Raw genomic sequence first — 19299 nt, 5'->3', positions numbered from 1 at the left:
ACATAATTTTCCCCCAGAGAGCTCAGTGGGGATGAGCCCACTGGATTTGCAACACAACTTTTCCTCCTATGAATGCAACTTAAGTTTCAGCACCTCCTCTACTCAGAGGGTCTTCCTGATTGCTGCTAAGCTTCCCTACCCCTTAACCCCACCTCCATAGATCTTTCTAGAACTAGAAAAACTATAGGCTGTATGTGTGAGCTCCACGGTTAAAAACAGGCCAACGGATTAGTTCCAGTGGGACAAACGCAGACCACCAAGAGTGCCTAAGTCTGGAGTGCTAATAAAATATTCCTGTTAAAAGAAATGGCATGGGCAGCAAAGACAGAGGAGCAGAGAAGGAGAAAGGAACTGGGCAGGCAGAGCTCCTGACAAATTCAGACAGAGATTATTTTTTGAAAAATATCTCCATGGAAAAGATTCATCACTATTCACAAAAAAATGGGGGAAAAATCATTTCCTCTACAAGTGCAACTATCAGCGTGAAGTATCAGAGATATGAAGAAATTGGAGGCAGTTCTAGAGAATATTAGTAGATGAGTAGCAGCACAAATTACCTCAAATGGAAATGATGGAAATGAAGGCATTTTCTCTGAAAAAGTTACAATGCTACATAAATTAATCATCATAGTATATCATTAATCAAGTATGCTGCACACCTGTCAACATGCAGACACGTATTTTACTAGCAGCAAATTCATAGATTAAATGTGGAAAATATATGTCAGGAAGGTGGGATGGTCTGTAGACACAGAGAATATCACAACTGGGTAGACCCTAGTTACAGGGCTATCTGAAAATCTGGCATCCCTGCAGCAAATATTCATTAAGCCTCTAGCATGAGCAGGGCCCTAGACTGGATGCTGGGATGAAATGATGAACAAGATAAACAAGGTTCCTACCCTCAGGACCTGACAGTCCAGGGGAAGGGACATTATTCATATAATCGCACAAATAAATACGGCTTTACAAATCGTGCTGAGTGCTAAACAGTAAAAGGGCAGTTTTAAAAGCTGACTTAGTGGGACAGCTGACCCTGTGAGTGTATGTGTATGTGTATGCATGCGTGTTTAAAGATTTCTCTCAGAAGAGGTGCCTGGGTGGCTCAGTTGGTTAAGCTTCCACCTTCAGCTCAGGTCATGATCAGGGTCCCGGGATGGAGACCCGCACCAGGATCTCTGTTCAGCAGGAAGTCTGCTTCTCCCTCTCCATCTGCCCTTCCCCCGCCCATGCTTGCGCTCATGTGCTCGCGCGCTCTCTCTCTCTCTCTCTCTCTCTAATAAATAAAATCTTTAGGAAAAAAAAAGATTTCTCTAAGAAGATAATGTTTAAATGAAACCTGAGAGTATGGGAGAGATAAACAGCTAGCAGGGAATGGGAAAGACTGTGCTAGGCATAAAAACTGCACATGAAATATCCAGCACAGATAAGGGAGAGAGAGACCTGTGAGAGAACTGTAAGCAGCTCCACATGAGACGGAGTAACAGGGAGAGGTAGTAGATGATGAAGGCACTGAAGCACCACCTCAGCCTTGGCCTTACCAAGTGAGAAGTTGAACTTCATATTCAGGTAAATGAAGAGCCATAGGAAGGTCTTAGCAGATGAGTGAGGGACTGGTGTGAGCAGTTTGGAAATATCCCCTGCACCTGAGGCAGAAAGTGGCCTGCAGGATACGAGACTTGAAGGAGCTGGACAACAGCTGTAGGAAGACGGAGTCCTCCTAGGAAGGGGGTGAGTGGCATCTGAGTGCAGATGCAGCAGCACATCGAAGCCTACAAGTGGCTCAGCACAGTTGGAGAACAGCACAGTCAGGAAAGGTGACAGGCTCCTGGCTGTTTCCAGTACAGTCTGCTGGTCTGGGAGCTGCAGGGACCCTGCTTCTTCTGCCCCCTGGGCCCTCTCAGGGCTTCCCTCAGAGGAGGAGGAAGGAAAGGGCCCACTCCTTATCTTCTCCTTCACGGTGGAAGCTCTGTGGAGCAGCAGCACAGCAGGAGAGTCCAGAGGACTCCAATTCTCCACACTGGCATCTAGAGGGAGAGAAAGGTGGGGCCCAGAGCAGAGGTCCCAGAAAGTGAGTTCAGAAGTGATATCCCTAGGACAGAAAGAACTCCGGGGTGGGGGGGGGGGGACTCTCCCGTGCATCTTCCAGATTCTGAGGCTATCATTCACTGTGGGCTGCAGCTACCAAGTAAACAAACATGTCATTACAGGAAAAGGACTACATCTTATCTCATTTTTTTTTTTCAACTGGAGCTAGTTTTAGCATAAATAAAGGCATAGAGTAGACCTCTCCCTCTTCTTCCTCCAAGGTTTGGGATGTTGAGAATATCAGAGGAGGATAATACAAGGGGCAGGCAAAGCTTTTCTGGGCACTGAAAATCCTCCCTGGTGAGCACCCGGGTAAGTATGGGGGATATATTAGCCTTGGCACTGCCATAACAAAAATGTGATGACTTAAAACACAGAACTCATTGTCTCACAGTGCTGGAGGCCAGAAATCCAAAATCAAGATGTTAGCAGGGCTCTGCTTTCTCTGAAGGCTCTAGGGTAAGATCCTTCCTTACCTCTTTGAGGTTTTCTTGGAGATCCTTGGCTTGTTGACCCATCACTCGAATCTCTGTCTCTGTTATCATATAGTGATCTTCTGGGTGTTTTTGTCCCTTACCCTATTCTTATGAGGACATTCTTCTAAGCACCAGTCATTTTGGCTTAAGGTTCCATTTTACTCCAACATGGCCTCATCTTAACTAATCACACCTGCAACACCCTATTTCCAAATAAGGCACCATTCTGAAGTCCCAGGAAGGATGCTGATTTGGAGAAGACACCATTCATCTCAATATGGTGAGGTAGAGGACCAGGTTGAGATGAACTGGGGAAGACTGAGACCAGGAATCTAGATAAACCCTCAGAGCAGGGCCGGACAGAAGGCCAGAGGTCAGTTATTATAGGAAGTCAAGCACAGCCCTAAAACTAGGGGGTTAGTCTGGAAGGAACAGAAGAGATTGTACTTACCAAAGCATAAGCTGAGACAGTGACACTGCAATTCTCGAAGTGTGTGTGTGTATGGGGTTTGTGGGGAGTGGGACGTTGCTAACAGAAGCAACGGGGAAAACTCAGTATTGAGGCACTACCCCTTTCAAAGACATTTTTAAAGCTTGGGTTTGGGAATAACGAAAATAAAACGCACCAATTATAGAATCTTTTGAATACAGAAAAGTAGTGGGAACAAAAAGGTCAGCCTTAATTCCTACCATCTAAGAGCAATTCATATTTTGGTATGTTTTCTCCAAGTGCTCCTCCTATAGCCAGGTAACAAAATGTGAATAAAACTATGACTCAGATGGTCAAACATTATCATAATATTTGTGTTTCCCCTCATACTTTATCCTCATTCCCATGCTCCCTTACTCCACAAAAAGCCCCCACTTCAGCATATTTAATGTATTATATATAATGTATTTCATATATTTATATTAATTATGAATATAGAGAGGTATATATTTTGTATTCGTTCAAGAACTACTTCCTTTGCAACTACCATGTGCAAAGTTCTAGAGGTTGGGGACACTTCGACACTATCAAAACCCTATCATCTCTGCCCTCTTGGAGCTTACATTCCAATGGGGACTATGGAAAAATATACTACTGAGCCTAAGTTACATAAAAATGGCTGTGGTACAAGATTATGACCTTTCATCCAGTGAAAGACTGGACACCACGTTTTTTATGCTCTCTCCATGTCACCCCATGGAAGCCTCACTCATTGCTTCTGTGTGCTACTCACTACTGCATTTTGTGCCTCTTGCAGCCTTTTTCTCTCTCACTCCAACAGAGCGGGGGCACCTACACAGTTCTTTTTGTCACCACAAAGGCTGCCACAAAACATGTCCCTGTACCTGTTTGCAGCCCCTCTTGAGCACTGGTATTACAGGCCTGGGAAGAAATGCCCACAGTTAAGTTCATGCAGCCCAGCTGCCTGCCCCCTAGAAGGCTTGTCCCCGGGAGCTGTGCTGTGCCACACACTGCCACCTCTAGATATCATCCTGCTTTCTCACGTCTGCCAGTAGGAGGAAGAGAGTTACTTTAGTTAGCATTTCTCTAATTACTAATGATAAGCTCAGCCTGTCTTCCTATGTTGTGCAACCACGTGGGTTTCTCCCTTCCCTGAACTACCTCTTCCTGTTACTCCTTCACTCACTTTTTAACAGGATTTCTGTTTGGAGTATTTTTAAATTTTCCTTCAGGAGCTCCTTGTCTGTTCTAAATACTAACAACTTGTCAATATCAGACACTGCAGAAATCTTTTCCAGGCTGTCACCCATCTGTTACATTTGTCTATGGCACCCTGTTTTGAAGAGAAACACTTATTTTTGATGATTTGTGGATGTAGTCTTATTAAAACTCCCTTCCCCGCCCAAGGTCACAAGAACATTCTTGGACATTACATCTCTTTTTTCTTCTATTACCTTCATGGATCCACCATTCACATTTAGGTCTTGAGTACAACTGGAGTTTGCTTTTACGTGTAGAGGGAGTTTCCATCACATTTTTGCCTTTCTCCACATGGTGAGCTAGTTTCCCATCATGATCTACTCTGGAATCCGACTTACCTTCCCCCTCCACCCCGCCGCCCCCATGATGCCACCTCAATCACACGCCAATTCCCAAACACACGTGTTTCTGTTTCTGGACCTCTGTCCCATCCCAGTATCCTATCTACCCATTCCTCCAGTTTCATACCTGAGACTTTGTTTTGTGACTCATTACCTGATATGACAGCCACTCGTGTGATGTTTTTCTCTGCATAGCTTTGTTTTGTGCAATGCGGAGAAGAGTGTAAAAATAATTTGAAATCCTGGTTTTCTTACTGAATACTGTAACTTTGGCATTGCCCCATGTAATGTCAACACTTTATAAATAACTTTTCCCGGAAATTTTTAGTGTCCTGTGTTAGGAATAAAACTTTTCCTCTACTGTCTTAGGTTATACTGGTTGGGGCCTGTGAATTAACTAACAAAAGACAGACTACTAGGAGAAAATTTATTCATACACATATAGAAGTGCAGGAAAGAAGTGGCTCCCTGAACAGTTAAGATAGGGATTTATATACCAATTTAGTAAGGAAAAGGAGGGGAGAAAAGAGTTTCTAAGGAAAAAGAGGACTTTTAGGAAACACATGAGCTTTCGGAGAAAAATAGAAAGCATGAGAGTTTGTGGTGTTTGTTCTCAACTGGGTGCAAGCAGACAGTCTCCTTTCTAGTAGCTACCCTCCCCCTATGCCCAGTGGCCACATGATTTATGGCAGCTATATTTTGGGAACATGCTGCTAAAACATTTTAAAAGAAGTAAAAGAAGTTTAACTGCTGTTTGTTCAGATTTCTTTCACTTAAAATAATCTTCATGACATTCTGATTGATAAAACTCAATCTCTGTCAGCTCATTGAGTCCCTACCACAGAACAAATCCTGTGGCCCAGTACAAGGTGAGGCTGTGCCCCAGGGACTGAGGAAGGTGCTCCAGCCCTGGCCAAGGAGACAGACAGGCCTTTGTAGGGGAGGAAGAATAATCCCCCCCCTTCTGACTTCATAGCTGAGAAGCTTGTAATAAAAGACAGATTAACTAGGGGAAAACAAAAGTTTAGAAGCATGTAAATCTCATGTATACAAGGGAAACACCCAGGGAAAAATAAGTAACTCTCAGAGGAAGCTTAGAATTCAGAATTAAACATCATCCTGACAGGAAAAGGGTAGGAGGAAGTACACCTCTCAGAGGAGAGTAAATGATTTTTCGGAAAGATGAATGTGTTCTTAGAAGAGACAGGAGGTATGATAGTTTGTGACAGAGTTTGTCTGGGTGTGGGGGCCTCTTCTCCCGTAATGAGTCCATCTTTCCAGCAGATGAGGCCCCATGGAGAGGATCTAAGGCAATCAAGTTCCTTTTGGAGGATCTATTGTCAGGCATAGAGGGGCATACAGAGAAACCTTCTCCCTTCATCTGCTGTTTTTCAAGTACCTAAAGCTCAAAATAATATATCAAAAGGGCATATTTTGGGGTAGCATGTTCTGAAGTCCTGTAGTCATTTTGGGGTGGTATATTCTGCTATTCTTCACTGGCTTCTTGGTAATGTCTGTGCCCAGACTTGATTTACACAGTGTCACCTTCAGTCACTCTCTTCAAAAGAGAACCCACTGTTCCCAGGGGCTGGTGACAATCCATTTACAAGGGAGAAGGGGGAATTCTTATTTTTTGAGACTCCTTCTTATAAACACCCATAAGGGGATCCCTGGGTGGTGCAGCGGTTTGGTGCCTGCCTTTGGCCCAGGGCACGATCCTGGAGACCCGGGATCGAGTCCCACGTCAGGCTCCCGGTGCATGGAGCCTGCTTCTCCCTCGGCCTGTGTCTCTGCCTCTCTCTCTCTCTCTCTCTCTCTCTCTCTCTCTGTGACTATCATAAATAAATAAAATTTAAAAAATAAAAAAAATAAAAAAAATAAACACCCATAAGTTGGCAGCCCCGAGCAGAATCAGAAGACAAATCACTGAAATCCTTGATACTCTGCAGATGGTCCTGTAGGATTGGCTTGGTGAGGAGGTTTGTGAGCTCACATCCATCCGCCAACCAGCCTAGATAGTGGGTGAACCAGGCAGTGAGGACCCAGACAGCTTCATAGCCAGCTGCCAGTGGAGCTTTCACCATTTTTTGTTGAAGCTATTCGAAAAAGACATTTAGCAGGCCCCTGGAAGTTGCACATTAGGGTTAAAGGACTAACTGGTGGAGCAGAGGTGGGGGGAGCCTCCAGAATGTGAGTGAATAGCCTGCAGGGCTATCAGGAAAGGAAGGTGAGGCCCGGTTTCTGTCATTTGCTAAGGATCACAAGAGCTTATGTTAAAAATCAATAAGAGGACAAAGATCTCAGATTTATTTTCCAAATGGCTTCAGCAACATGCCCTAGGTAGGTTTAATCTATTTCTACTGAATTAAGCCACAATGAGGATCAGAACCAAACCATGGTTACACCATCCTGCCTCGCTGCTGTATCCCAAACTGGTTGAAAAGTTCCTAGTCAGAAGGCACGTGCTATGATGAGCACTGGGGGTTCTCTGTAAATGATGAATCACTAAATTCTACTCCTGAAACCAATACTATACTATATGTTAAGTACCTAAAATTTAAATTAGAATTTGAAACAAAAAAGAAGAAGAAAAAGTTCCTTGTCAGATGTAGTAGCTTGGCCTGGAACAGTCAAAAGAGTTTGGTTTCTCTTTGAGATTCCCTTTAGAGTGAGTGGCATGTAGGACTAAGAGAAAAATTAAGAAATCACCCATTTTCTTCTCAAATTTTTATCAAAGGGATGTATGATATAAAAAATAATTCAGAGGCACTTGAGTGGCTCAACCAATTGAGTTTTCCACTCTTGGTTTAGGCTCAGGTCATGATCATAGCGTCCTGGGATTGAATACCATATCAGGCACCCTGCTCAGTGGGGAGGCTGCTTGGGACTCTCTCCCCCTGCTTTTGTCCCTCCCCCTGCTCACATGCATGCTCTCTCTCTCTAAAATAAATAAGTACATCTTTAAATTTTTTTTCAGATAGCACCCAACCGTATACAATGGGAAGTAAGTCTCCCTTTCCTTAACTCTCTCCCTTGCCCCAATCTCGACTCCCAGACTCAGCCTTATAAAAATTTCTTCTACAACTGGGTATAAATCTTCTGTACATACATAGGCATATGTTTATATGTATAAAATATAGACGTATTCATTTGCTTTTTGCCTTAAATGTATTAAGCCCAACTCCACATTCAGTCCCCAACTTGCTTTTTTCACTTAATAATAAAATCCGCAGAGAAGTCTCCATATCAGCAACTCCAAGTCCACCCCTTTCTCCCCAAGAGCTACAGAAGTACTCCACAGAATAGATGCACAGTAATATGTGTAACGTTCTCTTATGTGTGGACCTTTAGGTTACTTCCAGCTTTTAATAAACAATGCTACACTGAACATACTTACAGGTTTGTACACTTCTGTATGGATACCTACCTGCAAGCAGCACTCCTTAAAATGGAATTGCTGGGGGGCACCTGGGTGGCTCAGTCGATTGTGTGCCTTCAGCTCTGATCCTGATCTCAGGGTCCTGGGATGGAACCCTTGCATCAGGCTCTTTGCTCAGTGGGGAGTCTGCTTCCCCCTCTCCCTGCTTGTGCTCACTCTCTCTCTCTGTCAAGTCAATAAATAAAATAATCTTTAAAAAAAGGAATTGCTAGGTCCAAGAACACACAGACATTTAAAATTGTGCTACAAGGGATACCTGGGTGGCTCAGTGGTTGAGCATCTACCTTTGGCTCAGGGCATGATCTCAGAGTTCTGGGATCAAGCCTCACGTCAGGCTCCCTGCATGGAGCCTGCTTCTCCCTCTTTCTGTGTCTCTGCCTCTCTCTATGTCTCTCATGAATAAATAAAATCTTTAAAAAAAAGCTTTTTTAAATTGTGCTACAGACTGACAAATACCCTCCCAGAGAGCAGTCCAAAATTATAAATGTCACCAACAGGCTATGAGGGTGTCTTTTCCACATTCCCTCGCCCAGAGGGAGTATTTTCACACTTCTTAATTGTGGGATTTACAGGTGAGAAATGGTCCCTAAGTACTCTTTTACTTTGAATTTTTTTAGTAAAATTAAACAACAACAAACAAACTTTGTTTCTTGTTCATTTGTGTTTCTTTTACCATCAATTATTTGTTCCTGTCATTGTCTTTTCTTGGTTCATTCCTCATTTAATTTTTAGTTTTTAAAAATTATTTTTATGAGGAAGAAATCAGCAGTCTTTTCTCCAGGTTGTGTGTTGCAAATATTTTCCAGCTGACTGTCTTTTTACATCTCTGAGGTTATTCTTTTCTGAATCGCAATGTTGTTCAAATTTTCTCAGTCTCCTGTCAAGCTCAGAAAGGTCTCCCTACTCAGATTATTAAAAAATGCATCCATGTTTTCTCCTAATATTGCTACAATTTCCCTTTTGTGTATTTTATCCATCTGGAATTCCTTTTGGCATAAGAAGAAATTCTCTTACCTTCTTGACAGCAATATTCCTCTGCTCCTTCGTCAGTCACCAAGATTTGATTCCACTTGCGTAGTCCAAAACCTCTATCTGAAAATATCAACCAAGAGAACTTAACATAATTAAGCAGAAAGAAGGTGGCTGCCAGTGCACATGACTATCCATTTGCTCATCAAACCCCAGATATACATATTTAAGCCATAAATTGTAAAAAGAAACAGCCAAAAGTTACATTCAGGTCGTTTTTAATTTTTTAAAGACTTTTTTTCAGCATTTGGATTATTTGAGTGTTTTGTAAGCTATATAATGGTAAGAAATCATGGTTCTTTTCTTTTTCCATTAAACTGCCTCTAAGGAGGGTAGAGGGCTGCCCAGCTGGAAGCCCTGAAAATGACACTGACAAAAGTCAGATTGACAAGAGAAAAACAAACACAAGTTTTACTAACATAGGCATCCCACAAACAAATGAGAGAAATTAGAGATGAGTAATTCAAAGGGTTGGGTAGGAGCTGCACTTCGACAGGATCTTAACAAAAGAAGACATTTTTAGACAAATGGCAAGGCAAAGGAAAAGGACTTTGAGCTTCTACGGGCATTAAATCACGGGAAGGTAAATACATGGATGAGGGGCATGAATGGCAGATGAGACTAGTTTCAGCAAAGTTTGTTACATAAATTCCTCTGGTACTGTCTGTGGACTGATAAGGGTCTAGAGCTGACCCCTGTAATGAATTATTCCTGCCCTTCTTGGTACAAAGAAGCGAGGGGAAACCCTCTACAAATTTATGTCCTACTTCTGGTCAAATAGAAGGAGGACAGAGGGTTTTCTGCTATCTGCTTCTTAATCGTCTTCAGCTCAAAATAATCTTTATGCCAAAATTGCACATTTTGAGGTGGCACATTCTACTGCCCTTCAAGCCCATGAATTACAAGAAGTAGGCAAATGCCACTGCAGCTCCCGAATTCATGGAAGAGTTCTATTTAATACCAATCAAGAAAATTGAGAGAACTGCATTTGATTGCAAAGTGGAAAAAAAAATCTCTATCATTCAGAAATCTCATTGGCATTGATAACTACGTGTCTCTCCTTCTTTCTCATTTATGAACTATGTGATCAGTAGCCACTATGTTATGTACTCAAACACAGTGTAGGGATAGGAAACTCTGCAATCCTTGCACAGGCTTTCCTTCAAAACAGGTACCACCTGAGCAAATGGAGGAACTGCACTTTTCCATCAGCTGTCAGTAAAACAGACCAAGTGGTATTCTAGCACCTGCACTCTTCTGCTGTCCCCAACAGGTCTGGAGGAGTTGGGGAATACAAGCTCTGGTCACAGTAGGAGCAAAATGCCATTGGACTCAGGAAATCTAAGAAAGCTAAAGTTGTATACCTAGTCCTAAAATTACAGGGATTTAAGAATGACTGAGGCTAAAATGTTCTAAATACTATCAACTCTCAAACAGAAAAGGATTTCCAAATGCTTGGTAGCAGAATTATCTTTCTTATAATTATGATCACTTTGTCCTTCATACTTGCAGTGTGAAATTAATAATGATGGCCTGGTTCTCTGGGATCCAGCGCAGGCTTGTTATTATTGACAGGTAAACACCCTGAAAATTAAGAAGGGCCACAGTGAAATGCCAAACACTGCTCTCTCTCTCTCTCTCTCTCTCTCAATCTCTCTTTCACACACACACACACACACACACACCCTAGAAATACAACATACTCCACATTTACTAATAATACAAGTGCTTGAAACAGGAGTTCAGAGCCTCTGTTTGCATTCTTGAGAACAGTAGCATGAAGCTGCCGGCTTTTTTTTTTTCATGAGGAAGACCAGGGCTTTGTCTGCTGAATTAATAGGTCTCTGCAGCTTCTCCTCCACCGTCTTTGAAAACGGTGGCTCAAGAATATCTGATGACAATGTCTCTTCTCTGGTGATTATTAATTTTGCTAAAAGTTCATACTCCAAAGAATTCACCCAAAATTCTTCCGCAACACATCAGAAACTTGATGTTTCATATGCTTAAAATGGATATTTTAACATAAACATGGAGATAAGCTCCAGGAAGTGTGCAGGAAAAGGAAAAATGTTGTAATTTGGCTGACAAAATACGGAGCAAGAGTTTATATCCCTAACTGATAACTCCTCTAAAATTACAAATTCAGAAACCAGATTTTAAACACAGACATGGGTCTTTTCTTCACCTAAAGCAAATTTGAGGTGTATTCTCATGACAGATTTTTGGGCATTAATCAAGTGAGCCAAATAGCTTGGGAGACCTGTGGTCACATTCTCCCCAGGACATGGTATATGTAAACAGGTAATATGACACCCTAAAAGAAGATCCTTAGGGGCGATGCTAGGATGGGGCCTTGACAGGTAAGACTCCAGAGCAGAAAGTTGGAAAGGAAAGGCATTGAATGAAGAGACCCAGCACTCTAACACAAACTGCTGTGTGACTCTGGCTTAGTCATTTCACTGCTCTGCTGCTCATCTTCCTCATTTACAAAGCTAAGTGCCTATAACCCCTTAATGAAGCCCTTTCTGCTTCTCCTTTCTACAGAACATTTTCTTTAGTTTTTTTTCTTTAAATTTTTGGTAGTGAACATGCAGTGCAATATTGGTTTCCGAAACAGAAATCAGTGATTCATCACTTACATATAACACCCAGTGCTCATCACAAGTGCCCTTCTTAATCCCCATCCCCCACTCACCTCCTTCCATCAACCCTCATTTTGTTCTCTATCTTTGAGTCTTTTATGGCTTGTTTCCCTGTCTCCTTTATTCTTTTCCCCCTTTTCATATGTTCATCTGCTTTCTTTCTTAAATTCCACATAAGAGGGACACCTGGGTGGCCCAATGGTTGAGCATCTGCCTTTGGCTCAGGGCGTGATCCTGGGGTCCTGGGATTGAGTCCCGCACGGGCTCCCCATGGAGAGCCTGCTTCTCCCTCTGCCTATGTCTCTGCCTCTCTCTGTGTCTCTCATGCATAAATAAATAAAATATTTTTAAAAGCCTCCACATATGAGATCATATGGTATCTGTCTTTCCCTGACTGACTTATTTCACTTAGCATTACACACTCTAGCTCCATCCAGGTCATTGAAAATGGCAAGATTTCTTTTTTTTTTTTTTTGATGGCTGAGTAATATTCTATTATACATATATATACCATTCTTCTTTATCCATTCATCACTTGATGGACATTTGGGCTCTCTCCACAGTTTAGCTATTGTCAATAATGCTGCTATATAAGCATCAGGGTGCATGTATCACTTTATATCTGTATTTTTCTACAGAGCACTTTCATAAATAACATCTAAATTGAGATTTAACAAGAAATAATTATTCCCATTTTACAGATGAGTAAACAACTGAGAGTGGTTAAGTGATTTATCAACAAAAGGTATTCTTCCTTTTGTGTGCCAGACACTATAATAGATTCTAGGACTATAGGTGTGGATGAGACCCAGACTCTGTCCTCAATGCCAAAGGAGAGACTGGAGCAGTTAAGGGATAATTACAGTATAGTAGAATAGGAGTGGAATGTTGTGAGAACACACAGAGAGAGTGCAAAAAATGGCCTAGTAATGTGAGATAAGTCTTCCCAGAAGAGATAGTATTTTGAAGTGGTTCTTGGAGGATGAGGAGTTTGGCACATGGAGATGAGAAAGAAAAGCATAAAGGCAGAGGAATGAGTATGTGCAAAGGCATGGAAGGCCTAGTGTACTACTTGGTAGATAGGTGTAGCTAGAGGAGAGCAGGCTTATAGAATGGGGCTAATGTTAGTGAAATATGTTGAGGTATAATAATCAAAATGCTGGTATTTTATTATGTAGGTTTTAGCCAAGAGGATGATGGGCTGGCATTTGGGTAGAAGAAGGAAGTAACATAAACAGACAAATCAGGAAGCTAGTTCAAAAGTCCAGACACTAAATTACAAGGACTTAAATGATGATCATGATGATAAATATGGGGATATGAATATGGGGTTCCGATATAAAGATACTTTGGATCATAATCCATAGATCTTGGTAACTAATTGGCAAAGACAAAGATGAACCCAGGGTTTCTAGCTTAGGAAGCTGAGTGGATGGGGATTCTACTTCCTGAAACAGAAAGCACAACATCAATTTTGCTGGTTACATGAAGACCCATATGTTCAGTTTGGGGCATACAGAGTTTGAAGCGTCTGTGAAACTTACCAGAGTAGATGACACCTGGCAGTTGAATATTTAAATCAGCTCCTTCAAATATAGGTTGGGGCTGGAGGTAAACACCTGGGAATCATCAGAGGTGACAGCAGCATCTGTGGAGATAAATGGAATCACATCAAAGCCTCAGTCGGTCTCTTTCTTTCATATTTACAAAATAGATATAGGTCCTACTTCCGAGTGTTGTTCAGTCATTCACTAGATAAATCAGTTTAAAGCAAAAAAAACTGGAATCTGATTTTCCTGATTAGATTTTAACTTATTTAAATGCAATCACTTACTCATCTTTTTCCCATGTCTTCTGGGACTTTTAGAAAGTCACTGCAGATGTCTGTGCACAAGATAATGAGCCTGTAATAGTCAGCTTTGGCTCCAAGACCATCTCAAGAGCCAAGTATCCCCCCACCTCTCACTGCTCCTAGATCAATTCCCTGGTAGCTACACACCAGCCCTTTCTTGCTCCTCAAATTCCCATAAATAAAATTTTCAAATTGTACTACATGTAGTAAGCCATTTTACATAGCACTTATTAATTTCTATAATGTGACATGCCCTGAGCTGGAATATACAAATGACCAAAGTTGATTTGTTAAGTATGAAAATGTCAAAAATACAGAAAGCACTTTGTCAGGGCTATTGGACCCCAAGAAGAAAATACAGTGGGGGTGTGAGCATGAGACCGTGGATCTCCCCAGGGATATCAGGAAAGTCACTCTGGAATTACCTTAGAGCTGGTCTTGAGAGAAGGGTAGGGAATCGTAGAGGAAGCAAAGAGGAGTATAGTCCAGGCTTGGGAACAAAAGGGATAGAGACACCAAAGTGAAAAGAATGAAGTATGATCCTCCACATGGAGAAGTCATTAGCACTTATTTGCCTAACTTAATTTTTAGTTTTTGTGTTATAATTAGCAGGGCTCTGCTGTTGTTTTAATTGCTACTTTGCCATCTAGTTATTAAGCCCTCTTAATCAATAGCATTTTCAGCAATCACAAGCAAATTTTTTAAAGTTACTCCTATACATACACAGTGCTATAATTACTCTTCAAAACAAGTCTCATGAACATTTACTATTCTGAATCCATAATCAGGTGAGTCATGACATAAGCCTCTGGAAGGGTATGTCATCTAGTGATGCCAATTCGAAATTCGTGTTTCTCTGAAATGTTTCCACAATATATAGTTAGTACAAATAAGATGCATAGGTCATATTTGCTTTGAACTTCTTTTTGGATCTTCTTTTAATTTGTTATTAAATAAAAAAACAAAGCCATTAGCCATCAAAGATGACTGCAACTCTGGCTAAATTAGCACCAAGCCTGGATACCCTATACCTCTCTCCAACACTGAGGTTTAGGAGCTCAGGAAACTTGGTCCAAAGGAAATCATACAGGTTTAAACACCATGACACACTCAAAATTATTTTTTTAAGTTTTTTTTTATTTTTATTTATTTATGATAGTCACACAGAGAGAGAATGAGAGGCAGAGACATAGGCAGAGGGAGAAGCAGGCTCCATGCATCGGGAGCCCGACGTGGGATTCGATCCCAGGTCTCCAGGATCACACCCTGGGCCAAAGGCAGGCGCTAAACCACTGCGCCACCCAGGGATCCCTCAAAATTATTTTTTTTAAAGATTTTATTTGTTTATTTCCAAGAAAGAGAGAGATAGAGACAGAGAACACACATAAGCTGGGGGAGGAATAGGAGAAGGAGAATCCCAAGCAAACTCCATGCTGAACGCAGAGCTCAACTCAACCCTGAGATCATGACCCAAGCCAAAACTAAGAGTCAGATGCTTAACCAAGTGAGCCACCCAGGCACCCCTCCAAATTTTTTTCTGATTATACTGGTAATAGCAATTAACACAGAAAATGAATTTGTGCATAAAAAGAAGAGAATCATCTATAATCCCACCAGATATTAACATGTTAGACAATTTCCTTCCAGTGTTTGATGCCCCAAGCATGCCACATATGGAAGCCTCATTTTCTCTCTGTCCCTAAAGTCCCATTGGTATTAAAACTTAAACGTTGGGGATCCCTGGGTGGTTTAGCGGTTTGGCGCCTGCCTTTGGCCCAGGGCATGATCCTAGAGTCCCAGGATCGAGTCCCACGTCGGGCTCCTAGCATGGAGCCTGCTTCTCCCTCTGCCTGTGTCTCTGCCTCTCTCTCTCTATGTCTATCATGAATGAATAAATCTTTAAAAAAAATAAAATAAAATAGAACTTAAATGTTTCCCAAATCCACTTCCATCCCTACATCCTATCTTTACTACTTGCACTTGACTAGCTCCAACTCTGATCCTATCTCCATGCCATAATACTCCCCAACACTGAGGCTGTCCTTCACACGGGGCCAGGAGGATCCCACCGAAGTACAAACCAGACCATGCCATTCTCCCCCTTAAAAAAGCATCCATGGCTTCCCACTGCCTATGGAAGAGAGTCCAAGCTCCTTATCAGGGAATACAAAATCCTCCATGCCCCAGCTCCTGTCTACTTCTCCAGATTCATCATCTTCTGCCACTGTCTACCTCTAATTTTTTTAAATTTTTATTTATTTATGATAGTCACAGAGAGAGAGAGAGAGAGGCAGAGACACAGGCAGAGGAAGAAGCAGGCTCCATGCACCGGGAGCCCGACGTGGGATTCGATCCCAGGTCTCCAGGATCGCGCCCTGGGCTAAGGGCAGGTGCTAAACCGCTGCGCCACCCAGGGATCCCTGTCTACCTCTATTTAAATAGCTCCCTGTATGCTTGTAGAGCAGGGTTTTGTGTCTCCTTGCCTTTATTTCCTAACAAGGAATGCCATTGCTCCACATGTTGAACTGAGTAACTCTGATTTATCCTTCAAGATTCAGCTATGACTGACCTCCTGTGGGCAACCTCCTTGAATACCCAGACAGAGCTCACAGCCAGTCTTTGATTCTGATGTCCCAAAGCAGTGAGCCTGCGCCTGTCCCTTTATCAGCCTGTTACTGCTCAAGACTGTTGTGCAACAAACCACCCCAAATCCCAATGCTCTACATGTCCATGTTTACAGTCATGTTCACAGGTCTGAGGGTAAGGGGATGAGGCTGCTCCATATATCTCATTCTGGGGCCCAGGGTAGATAGGTAGTGATACATTCTTCTCTTGGCAGAAGTCACACTTCCCATAGGGCCAAGGGAAAATACGTGATGCCTCCTAAGATCTAGGTTTGGAGGTCATACATTGTCAGGCCATGGGCTAAACCAAGTCCCATGACCAAGCGGACATCCACGCAGGAGGAAGTATATTAGTCTCATGGAGGTGGAGGGAGGAGGCAGAAATATCTGTTAAACAACAAGCTTATCTAATGCACTACTCATCTCAAAGATGGTGACTGTCTTTCTAGTTGCACAGGCCAAACACCTCCATCACCCTATCTCTACTCTGTTTTTCTTTCTTCATATGCAACTCCTCAATAAATCCTACTGACTCTATCTTTCAAAAATATCCAGAATTCCATCTACATTTCTCACCTGCTTGACCATTTTTTACCTTTCTGGGCCAGGCCACCTTCATCTCTTCCCTGGGTAACTGTAACAGCCTTTTAATGGGTCTTCATGCTTCTGCTCTTGCCCCTTAAAATGTATCCCATGCCAGCAGCTGAAATGATCCTCTTCAATCATTCATCAGATCATGTAAACTGCTTACTGACACCCTCCAATGAGTCCCCACCTCAGCAGAGTAAAAGCCACAGTCCCTGACAAATGCTAGTAGGCCTCTGGCCATATGTTCCCTTTTATTCCTCTGACCTCATCTCTTCCCGTTGTCCTACTCACCCACTTTGCCCCACGAACTGGCATCAATTGGTTATTCCTCAAAAATACCAGATGACCCCCTCTTCCAGCTTTGCACTCTTTTTCTTCTTTGTACTGGTGACTCCCTATCGAGAACACTTTCCTTGTGTATCTACATAGCTCCTTCCTTCACCATCTTCAACTATCTATCCAAAAATCACCTCCTCAGGATTCTCTGAGGAAGCTATTTTGGATACACCATCTGTATAAAATAGCAATCTACAGCCCCCGTACCCCCAGTAAAACATAAGCTCCTCAAGGGCAAGGCCTCTGCTTTGCTTATAGCTGTATCTCAATGATCTAGACCAGTGCCTGGCACAGAGAAGGTACTCAGTGAACAGTTGTGGACTGAATGACTAGCAACACAGCCTAATACTGAAAACTACTGGGTTATGTGTTGTCTCTCCCATGGGTGGACAGCCTCTGCATCTCCCTCCTTTTTGCATCTCCAGGGCCGGGCCCAGCTTCTAGAACAGAGAAGGCTTAGTAAGCCCATGTTGAACTAGGTGGAACATCTCTATAAGGATGAATCCCTAGAAAGCACTCAAGTTTACAAGCTAACAGACTCATACTGTTTCTACTGCTTACCAGCTGGGTTTATTGGTAAGGAAATATTTTCCCAAGAATTACTGTAAGATCAGATGTACAGGCACTCGGGTCTAGTTTGCACAAAAAGGTAAGCTCCTCATCATACTTCACTGCCAGACTTTCAGTGTCTCCCTTTTCCTCTGATCTCTCAGCTCCCTGAAGGCAGCAACCATGCCTGCTCGCTCTCCGTTGTATTTCCAAGGCCCTAGTACAGTGGTCAACACGTAGGAGATCTCTATTCATTTTTGTGGAGTAAATGAAAAAGTGAATGACCATGCGAGTTCTTCCAGGAGCCAATCCAAAGACAACAGTGACTCACGGGTGTTTTTGGACGAAAGCTTTGCAAGGACCCAGGAACAGGGAGTTGTTAATTCAGCACCACTCCACAGCTATACTGTAAGCATCGGCTCCAACAAGGCAAACAGATCACAAAACTATGCTTGCTAAGAGCCAGCACACCTTGAACCACAGTCACGGTGCTGTTCCCTTTGGAATTCCCCTAGCCCCCCACAATGCTGCCTTATCCCACCGCTCTGCTTCTCTGCATATCTGAGGAATGAACAATGATGTCCCCAGCCACTGCAGGGGGGAGCTCTGCAAACCCTCTGCTTCCCACCCATTCCCAGACCTTCCCACCACGTAGACAGTAGTTCTGGGTGGGACAAGGGACCAGGGGTGAGGGTGGGGGGACACAAACAAGGTAGATGACATCCTGCTGAGAGTCCTAACACCAGAAAGATCACAGGGGTGTAGATAGACTGCCACTCTGATAAGAGGCTGAGGGCCTGGGGAGCAATAGGAATCAGTGAGGACTTCCACCCTGACTTTCTGATTGCCAACACACCTTCTGGTAACTTAGACTGCAGGTCAAACTCAGTTCCCTGACCTTCCCCAGAGGTGCACATGTAGGGTAATGCCTTACTCCATTTCAGCACCTCTTCTTCTTATCCAGCAGATCCTCATCTCTCTCTTTCTCTGAACCCACCCTGTCAGGGTGATGCTCAGGGTTTTAGAACACGTGCCAGGGAAGTTAGTATTTTTATCAGCTTGAGTACTGCCCAGGATTAGCATTCTGGAATCTGGAGTCAGCCACATCCAGGTCCAAATCCCAAGTACCAGTGAAGTCTCTGGGCCTCACTCAGTTCCCCATCTATAAAAGAGGAATGATAACAGTGTCTACTTCCTAGGTTTGTCATGAGAATTCATGAGCTAAATACATAAAGCATCCGCCCTGTGACCTGGTACACAGTAAGCACCCAATAAATGATAACTAATAGTAATAACTGTAACTGTCATTATGTTTTAATATTGTCTCCCATCCTACTACATACAAAGTGCAACCAATCATGCCTCCGCCAACCCCATGTGGGCAGGACAGGAAGGCAGGGGAAATGGGGCTGCTTCCGTATAAATGAACCATCAGGGTCCCTGTTCCTTTTTCAACTCACACATCCTGAATACTGTCCTGATTCATAGCTTGGAGCAACCAACCTACCAGGAAGCTCTGATTGGATGGTTAGTAGAGTGTTGGGGGGTGGGGAGGGGGAGGGAAAGAGAGAGAGAGAGGGAGAGGGACAGGGAAGGAGGGGGAAAGAAGGGGGTGGAGAGGAAG

General features: G+C 42.9%; 1 protein-coding gene and 1 long non-coding RNA gene across 2 annotated transcripts in view; one reads left to right on the top strand and one right to left on the bottom strand.

Annotated features, from left to right (window-relative positions):
• The window catches only part of TRPC7 (transient receptor potential cation channel subfamily C member 7), a 143470-nt gene that overhangs the window by 19036 nt on the left and 105135 nt on the right, over positions 1-19299 (top strand). The window lies entirely within an intron of this gene.
• Positions 8048-13376, bottom strand: LOC112650090 (uncharacterized). The gene is made up of 4 exons (XR_003129944.3): positions 13271-13376; positions 10591-10668; positions 9070-9147; positions 8048-8220 (listed from the first exon to the last, which is right to left on the bottom strand). It is a non-coding gene; the product is annotated as an uncharacterized LOC112650090 (long non-coding RNA).

The sequence above is a fragment of the Canis lupus genome, chromosome 11 (assembly GCF_003254725.2).
Source record: "Canis lupus dingo isolate Sandy chromosome 11, ASM325472v2, whole genome shotgun sequence".
In the NCBI taxonomy this organism is placed as follows: domain Eukaryota; kingdom Metazoa; phylum Chordata; class Mammalia; order Carnivora; family Canidae; genus Canis; species Canis lupus.
The sequence above is the reverse complement of the archived record's forward strand: the minus strand, read 5'-3'. Positions and strand labels throughout refer to the sequence as shown.